Source organism: Panulirus ornatus, chromosome 32 (genome assembly GCF_036320965.1).
Source record: "Panulirus ornatus isolate Po-2019 chromosome 32, ASM3632096v1, whole genome shotgun sequence".
Lineage (NCBI taxonomy): Eukaryota > Metazoa > Arthropoda > Malacostraca > Decapoda > Palinuridae > Panulirus > Panulirus ornatus.
In genome coordinates this window covers 4,743,338-4,751,614 of record NC_092255.1, presented here as the reverse complement: position 1 = coordinate 4,751,614, position 8,277 = coordinate 4,743,338, and the positions used below count along the sequence as shown (strand labels likewise).

At 53.2% G+C, this 8,277-nt stretch overlaps 1 protein-coding gene and 1 long non-coding RNA gene across 2 annotated transcripts in view; one reads left to right on the top strand and one right to left on the bottom strand.

The window, feature by feature from the left end:
- Positions 1-1,546, bottom strand: part of snu (ABC-type transporter snustorr) — a 40,604-nt gene extending 39,058 nt beyond the window's left edge. Inside the window, exon 1 of the mRNA XM_071680757.1 lies at positions 1,324-1,546. The gene's annotated coding sequence lies outside the window, so the exon portion shown is untranslated. The remainder of the gene's footprint in view (positions 1-1,323) is intronic.
- A 2,227-nt stretch (positions 1,547-3,773) lies between these two features.
- LOC139758999 (uncharacterized) lies at positions 3,774-5,415 on the top strand. The gene is made up of 3 exons (XR_011714971.1): positions 3,774-4,515; positions 4,774-4,859; positions 5,169-5,415. It is a non-coding gene; the product is annotated as an uncharacterized lncRNA (long non-coding RNA).
- The last annotated feature ends 2,862 nt before the right edge of the window (positions 5,416-8,277 follow it).

Here is an 8,277-nt window from a genome sequence, read left to right as displayed (position 1 = left end):
AGGGATCATGTCAGCTTGTCCCTTTCCCCCACAAGCAGTTGGGACTTGACTAATCCCAGATGGGGATCATGTAAAGCAAACTGGTCCCACTCCCTTCCCACCTCCCCTCCCAATTGGGACAGACTCGTCCCAGACATCGGGCCTACCTGAAGTAGTCGGATGGGATCAGGGGGACTGACCCTGGGATTTGGGGGGGACTGACCCTGGGATTAGGGGGGACTGCCCCTGGGATTTGGTGGGGACTGACCCTTTGATTTGGGGGGACTGACCCTGGGATTTGGGGGGACTGACCCTGGGATTTGGGGGGACTGACCCTGGGATTAGGGGGGACTGCCCCTGGGATTTGGGGGGACTGACCCTTTGATTTGGGGGGACTGACCTGGGATTTGGGGGACTGACCCTGGATTTGGGGGGACTGACCCTGGGATTTGGGGGGACTGACCCTGGGATTTGGGGGGGACTGACCCTGGGATTGGGGGACTGACCCTGGGATTTGGGGGGGACTGACCCTGGGATTGGGGGACTGACCCTGGGATTTGGGGGACTGACCATGGGATTTGGGGGGGACTGACCCTGGGATTTGGGGGGGACTGACCCTGGGATTTGGGGGGACTGACCCTGGGATTTGGGGGGACTGACCCTGGGATTTGGGGGGACTGACCCTGGGATTTGGGGGGACTGACCCTGGGATTTGGGGGGGACTGACCCTGGGATTTGGGGGGACTGACCCTGGGATTTGGGGGGGACTGACCCTGGGATTGGGGGGGACTGACCCTGGGATTTGGGGGGACTGACCCTGGATTTGGGGGGACTGACCCTGGGATTTGGGGGGGACTGACCTGGATTGGGGGGACTGACCTGGGATTTGGGGGGACTGACCCTGGGATTGGGGGGACTGACCATGGGATTTGGGGGGGACTGACCTGGGAGTTGGGGGACTGACCTGGATAGGGGGGGACTGACCCTGGATTAGGGGGGGACTGACCTGGATTTGGGGGGGACCTGACCCTGGGATTGAGGGGAGGACTGACCATGGGATTTGGGGGGACAGGACCCGGGATTTTGGGGTGGACTTGCCCCTTGGGGATTGGGGGGGGACTGACTGGGATTTGGGGGACAGACCCTTGGGGATTTGGGGAGGACTGACCAATGGGATTTAGGGGGGGATGGAAGCTCTGGGATTGGGGGACTGACCAGGGATTGGGGGGGGACTGACCTGGGATTGGGGGGACTGACCCTGGGATTGGGGGGATGACCCCTGGGATTGGGGGACTGACCCTGGGATTTGGGGGGGACTGACCCTGGGATTTGGGGGGGACTGACCTGGGATTGGAGGAGGAGGCCCCCCTTAGGTCGGGGGGGTCAGCGGAAGCCCCTGGGATGACGCGGCTGGTCACCAGGTCAAGTTGGGTCAAGGTTAGGTCACCACACGCCCGGGTCGAGGTCACTACAGCTCCTCCTCCTGCTGCTCCTCCTTCTGTTCCTCCTGGTGCTCCTCCTCCTGCTCCTCCTCATGTTCCTCCTCCTCCTGCTGTTCCTCCTCCTCCTGCTCTGCTGCTCCTCCTGCTCCTCCTGCCTCCTCCTCCTGCCTGCATCCTCCTGCTGCTCCTCCTCCTGCTCCTCCTCTGCTGCTCTCCTCCTGTGCTCCTCTCTCCCCCTGCTCCCTCCACTCCTTTCCTCCCTGCTCCTCCTCCTGCTCCTCCTGCTCCTCCTCCTGCTCCTCCTCCTCCTGCTCCTCCTCCTGCTCCTCCTGCTCCTCCTCCTGCTGCTCCTCCTCCTGCTCCTCCTCCTGCTCCTCCTCCTCCTCCTCCTGCTCCTCCTGCTCCTCCTCCTCCTGCTCCTCCTCCTGCTCCTCCTCCTCCTGCTCCTCCTCCTGCTCCTCCTGCTCCTCCTCCTGCTGCTCCTCCTCCTGCTCCTCCTGCTCCTCCTCCTGCTGCTCCTCCTCCTGCTCCCCCTGCTGCTCCTCCTCCTCCTGCTGCTCCTCCTCCTGCTCCTCCTCCTGCTCCTCCTCCTGCTGCTGCTCCTCCTCCTGCTGCTCCTCCTCCTGCTGCTCCTCCTCCTGCTCCTCCTCCTGCTCCTCCTCCTGTTCCTCCTCCTCCTGCTCCTCCTGCTGCTCCTCCCGCTGCTCCTCCTCCTGTTCCTCCTCCTCCTGCTGGGGGCGCTGACGACGCCTTGGCCTCAGTCGCCAGTGTGACCCGACGGAGGGCGACCTCGCCACGCCCAGGGTCCTCGCCGTCGGGCGTCGTCGAGGGCGTCGTCAAGGGCGTCGCCGAGGGCGTCGTCGTCGTCGTCTCCGAGATCACCTTCAAGGTCGGCGGTACCTCCATCATGGCGGCCGTCGGAGATAAGGTGATAAGGGAGGAGTGGGATGTCCTCTGTGTGTGTGGGTACACCTGCACCCAGGGGGGAGATGTTCCAGTGGGTGGTGGTTCCAGTGGGTGGTTACAGTGGGTGGTTACAAGGGGTTGGTTCCAAGGGGATGGTTCTAAGGGCTGTGGTCCCCAGGGGGTTGGTTCTAAGGGGATGGTTCCAAGGGGATGGTTCTAAGGGCTGTGGTTCCAGGGGGATGGGTCTAAGGGAATGGGACTAAGGGCTGTGGTGGTTCCAGTGGTGTGGTGTGGTGTGTGGTGGTTCCAGTGGGGTGGCGTGGTGTGTGGTGGTTCCAGTGGGGTGGTGTGGTGTGTGGTGGTTCCAGGGGGGTGGTGTGGTGTGTGGTGGTTCTAGTGGGGTGGTTGGGTGTGTGGTGGTTCCAGTGGGATGGTGGGGTGTGTGGTGGTTCCAGTGGTGTGGTGTGGTGTGTGGTGGTTCCAGTGGGGTGGTGTGGTGTGTGGTGGTTCCAGTGGGGTGGTGTGGTGTGTGGTGGTTCTAGTGGGGTGGTTGGGTGTGTGGTGGTTCCAGTGGGATGGTGGGGTGTGTGGTGGTTCCAGTGGGATGGTTGGGTGTGTGGTGGTTCCAGTGGGATGGTGGGGTGTGTGGTGGTTCCAGTGGGGTGGTGTGGTGTGTGGTGGTTCCAGTGGGGTGGTGTGGTGTGTGGTGGTTCCAGTGGGGTGGTGGGGTGTGTGGTGGTTCCAGTGGGGTGGTTGGGTGTGTGGTGGTTCCAGGGGGGTGGTGTGGTGTGTGGTGGTTCCAGTGGGGTGGTGTGGGGTGTGTGGTGGTTCCAGTGGGGTGGTGGGGTGTGTGGTGGTTCCAGTGGGGTGGTGTGGTGTGTGTGGTGGTTCCAGTGGGGTGGTGTGGGGTGTGTGGTGGTTCCAGTGGGGTGGTGTGGTGTGTGGTGGTTCCAGTGGTGGGGTGTGTGGTGGTTCCAGTGGGGTGGTGGGGTGTGTGGTGGTTCCAGTGGTGTGGTGTGGTGTGTAGTGGTTCTTCCAGGTTCGCCTGAGATGTGTGTAGGGTAATGGCTGGCGTGATCCTCCACTTCTCTGCGTTTTGAATTAAGTTCCAAGAATCAATCAAATTTGAATAGATTTTGTCCTTTCGAGTCTTGAATGATCTTTGTAGGAACCTCCTGGAAGATGGGGTTCTTGGAGGCTTGACCCCTCCTCCTACAAGCAAGAAGAATTCTCAATACCTTTCTTGAAGATCAAACACACTTGGGTATTAGCTTGCACGCCATAATTCCTGGAAGAAGAAGAAAAAGAAAGGGCCCTCCAAGCGTAACTTCTTCAGGAGTTCTTGGAGGCTTGGAGGCGACGCCTCCTCCTACAAGCAAGAAGAATTCTCAATACCTTTCTTGAAGATCAGATAGTCTCTCAAATACACTTGGGTATTACCTTGCACGCCATAACTCCTGGAAGAAGAAGAAAAAGAAAGGGACGTCCAAACGTAACTTCTTCACTTTCCAGGATCCTGGAAAGGGAAAACCCCTTTTTTTTGGCTTAAAAGGGAAAACCCCTTTTTGGCTTAAAAGGGAAACCCCTTTTTTGGCTTAAAAGGGAAACCCCTTTTTTGGCTTAAAACGGAAAACCCCTTTTTTGGCTTAAAAGGGGAAAACCCCTTTTTTGGCTTAAAACGGAAAACCCCTTTTTTGGCTTAAAAGGGAAAACCCCTTTTTTGGCTTAAAACGGAAAACCCCTTTTTTGGCTTAAAAGGGAAAACCCCTTTTTTGGCTTAAAAGGTAAAACCCCTTTTTTTTGGCTTAAAAGGGAAAACCCCTTTTTTGGCTTAAAAGGTAAAACCCCCTTTTTTTTGGCTTAAAAGGGAAAACCCCTTTTTTGGCTTAAGAGGTAAAACCCCTTTTTTGGCTTAAAAGGGAAAACCCCTTTTTTGGCTTAAAAGGGAAAACCCCTTTTTTTGGCTTAAAAGGGAAAACCCCTTTTTTTGGCCTTTTTTTTTGACCGTCTGGGAAATGCGTGTTGGATCCCACTGAGGAAGATGAGGGAAGACGCTGATCCCAAGGATTGGGAGCTGAGAGGGGTCCCAGGCGCAGTGGGATCTATCTATCGAAAGGTCCAGGAACAGCAGGTCCCCTCAAAAGTTCCAGGGACAGCAGGTCCCCTCCAAAAGTTCCAGGGACAGCAGGTCCCCCTCAAAAAGTTCCAGGAACAGCAGGTTCCCTCAAAAGTTCCAGGAACAGCACGTCCCCTCCAAAAGTTCCAGGAACAGCAGGTTCCCTCAAAAGTTCCAGGAACAGCACGTCCCCTCCAAAAGTTCCAGGAACAGCAGGTTCCCTCAAAAGTTCCAGGAACAGCACGTCCCCTCCAAAAGTTCCAGGAACAGCAGGTTCCCTCAAAAGTTCCAGGAACAGCAGGTTCCCTCAAAAGTTCCAGGAAACAGCAGGTTCCCTCAAAAGTTCCAGGAAACAGCAGGTTCTTCGTGTATGGTCCAGGAACAGCAGGTTCCCTCCAAAGTTCCAAGAACAGCAGGTCCCTCCCAAAGTTCCAGCAACAGCAGGTCCCTCCCAAAAAAGTTCCAAGAACAGCAGGTCCCCTCCCAAAAAAGTTCCAGGAACAACACGTCCCCTCCCCAAAAAGTTCCAGGAACTGCAGGTCCCTCCCAAAAAAAGTTCCAGGAACAGCACGTCCCCTCCCAAAAAAGTTCCAGGGACAGCAGGTCCCCCTCCAAAAGTTCCAGGAACAGCAGGTCCCCTCCCAAAAAAAGTTCCAGGAACAACAGGCCCCTCCAAAAGTCCCAGGAACAGCAGGTCCCTCCCAAAAAAGTTCCAAGAACAGCAGGTCCCCTCCCAAAAAAGTTCCAAGAACAGCAGGTCCCCTCCCAAAAAAGTTCCAGAGCGAGTCTCTGTTCCTTCCCACTTCCAGAGACAGACACAGACACACACACACACACACACACGACTCTCTGGGGTCCAGGGAGGGAGGAGGGAGGGCAGATGCCTGGAAAGCCACTTGCGTCCACTTCGCCTGAGTACTGACGCACTAACTCACTTGCGTCCACTTCGCCTGAGTACTGACGCACTAACCCACTTGCGTCCACTTCGCCTGAGTACTGACGCACTAACCCACTTGCGTCCACTTCGCCTGAGTACTGACGCACTAACCCACTTGCGTCCACTTCGCCTGAGTACTGACGCACTAACCCACTTGCGTCCACTTCGCCTGAGTACTGACGCACTAACCCACTTGCGTCCACTTCGCCTGAGTACTGATGCACTAACCCCCAGCCTGTCTTTACCGATGATGGCCTCACTTGTTATCTAATCCGATAACAGATGATAACGTTCAGTTTCAATATATACTTTATCAGTCACATCTTGGAGCGAAGAAGCGGTTTAAAGAGATGGGGCAGTTTATCGAGCGAAGGGGCAGTTTATCGAGCGAAGAAGGGGTTTAAAGAGATGGGGCAGTTTATCGAGCGAATGGGCAGTTTAAAGAGATGGGGCAGTTTATCGAGCGAAGGGTGGGGGTTTAAAGAGATGGGGCAGCTTATTCTTTTATTTATTTATTTATTTATTTATTTATTTATTTATTTATTTATTTGCTTTAGTGTGTTCGAGTCGACCTATGGAAGGTGGATAGTGCTGGAAGACGCGACTGGAATGTTGGATTACATTGATGCTATGGCTAGAAAGAGTTTGTTTATGTTACATTGGATTACGTTGATGCTATAGTTAGAAAGAGTTTGTTTATGTTACATTGGATTACATTGATCGCATGGCTGGAAAGAGTTTGTTTATGTTACATTGGATTACATTGATCGCATGGCTGGAAAGAGTTTGTTTATGTTACATTGGATTACATTGCTCGCATGGCTAGAAAGAGTTTGTTTATGTTACATTGGATTACATTGATGCTATGGCTAGAAAGAGTTTGTTTATGTTACATTGGATTACATTTCCTCCAGACATGTGCTTATATGAGGTCATATATGACCACAGATATGTGCTTGTATGAGGCCATATATGACCACAGACATGTGCTTGTATGAGGTCATATATGACCACAGACATGTGCTTGTATGAGGTCATATATGACCACAGACATGTGCTTGTATGAGGCCATATATGACCACAGATATGTGCTTGTATGAGGTCATATATGACCACAGACATGTGCTTGTTTGAGGTCATATATGACCACAGACATGTGCTTGTATGAGGCCATATATGACCACGGACATGTGCTTGTATGAGGCCATATATGACCACAGACATGTGCTTGTATGAGGTCATATATGACCACAGACATGTGCTTGTTTGAGGTCATATATGACCACAGACATGTGCTTGTATGAGGCCATATATGACCACAGACATGTGCTTGTATGAGACCATATATGACCACAGACATGTGCTTGTACGAGGCCATATATGACCACAGACATGTGCTTGTATGAGGCCATATATGACCACAGACATGTGCTTGTATGAGGTCATATATGACCACAGACATGTGCTTGTATGAGGCCATATATGGACCACAGTCATATGCTTGCATGAGGTCATATATGAACACAGACATGTGCTTGTATGAGGTCATATATGACCACAGACATGTGCTTGTATGAGGCCATATATGACCACAGACATGTGCTTGTATGAGGCCATATATGACCACAGACATGTGCTTGTATGAGGCCATATATGACCACAGACATGTGCTTGTATGAGGTCATATATGACCACAGACATGTGCTTGTATGAGGCCATATATGGACCACAGTCATATGCTTGCATGAGGTCATATATGAACACAGACATGTGCTTGTATGAGGTCATATATGGACCACAGTCATATGCTTGTATGAGGTCATATATGAACACAGACATGTGCTTGTATGAGGTCATATATGAACACAGACATTTGCTTGTATGAGACCATATATATGACCACAGACATGTGCTTGTATGAGGCCATATATGACCACAGACATGTGCTTGTATGAGACCATATATGACCACAGACATGTGCTTGTATGAGGTCATATATGACCACAGACATATATCATTTCCTTGGGTTAGAGATACATATATGTGTGTTTATATTCTCCTTATGTTTTAAAGGGGTTGAATACGTCTCAGAACTCCAGCTAAATGGATTGGCGTTCGTATATGTGTTTCATATAGGAATATATTCAAATTCCCCTCACACTGACCTAGGGATGGGGCCTCCCATTCCCCTCACACTGACCCAGGGATGGGGCCTCCCATTCCCCTCACACTGACCCAGGGATGGTGCCTCCCATTCCCCTCACACTGACCCAGGGATGGGGCCTCCCATTCCCCTCACACTGACCCAGGGATGGGGCCTCCCATTCCCCTCACACTGACCCAGGGATGGGGCCTCCCATTCCCCTCACACTGACCCAGGGATGGGGCCTCCCATTCCCCTCACACTGACCCAGGGATGGTGCCTCCCATTCCCCTCACACTGACCCAGGGATGGTGCCTCCCATTCCCCTCACACTGACCCAGGGTCACCCAGCTGGAGCCCTGAGGGCATCCTGGTCACCACCTGTGGGTCTCGAAGCCACGTCTCTCCCATCTGTCCGTGGAGACAGAGAACCACTCAGCCAGCAGCGATTAGGTAATTAGAAGCGACAGGGTCGTTAATGGTCACTAGGGTCATTAACGGTGCTAAGGGGGTCATTCGTGGCGCCAGAGAGAGGGGGGTCGTTATCGGCAACAGGGGGGTGGGGGGGTAATCATCGGTACTATGGTCATTAGTGGCGCTAGGGTCATTAGAGGCGCTAAGGTGATTTGCGATATTAGGGTCATTAACAGCAAAAAGTGATGGGTAATTAGTATCATTAGGGTCGTTAGGGTCATTAGGGTCATTAGTATCATTAGGGTCATTAGTGTCATGAGTACCATTAGGGTCATTAGTA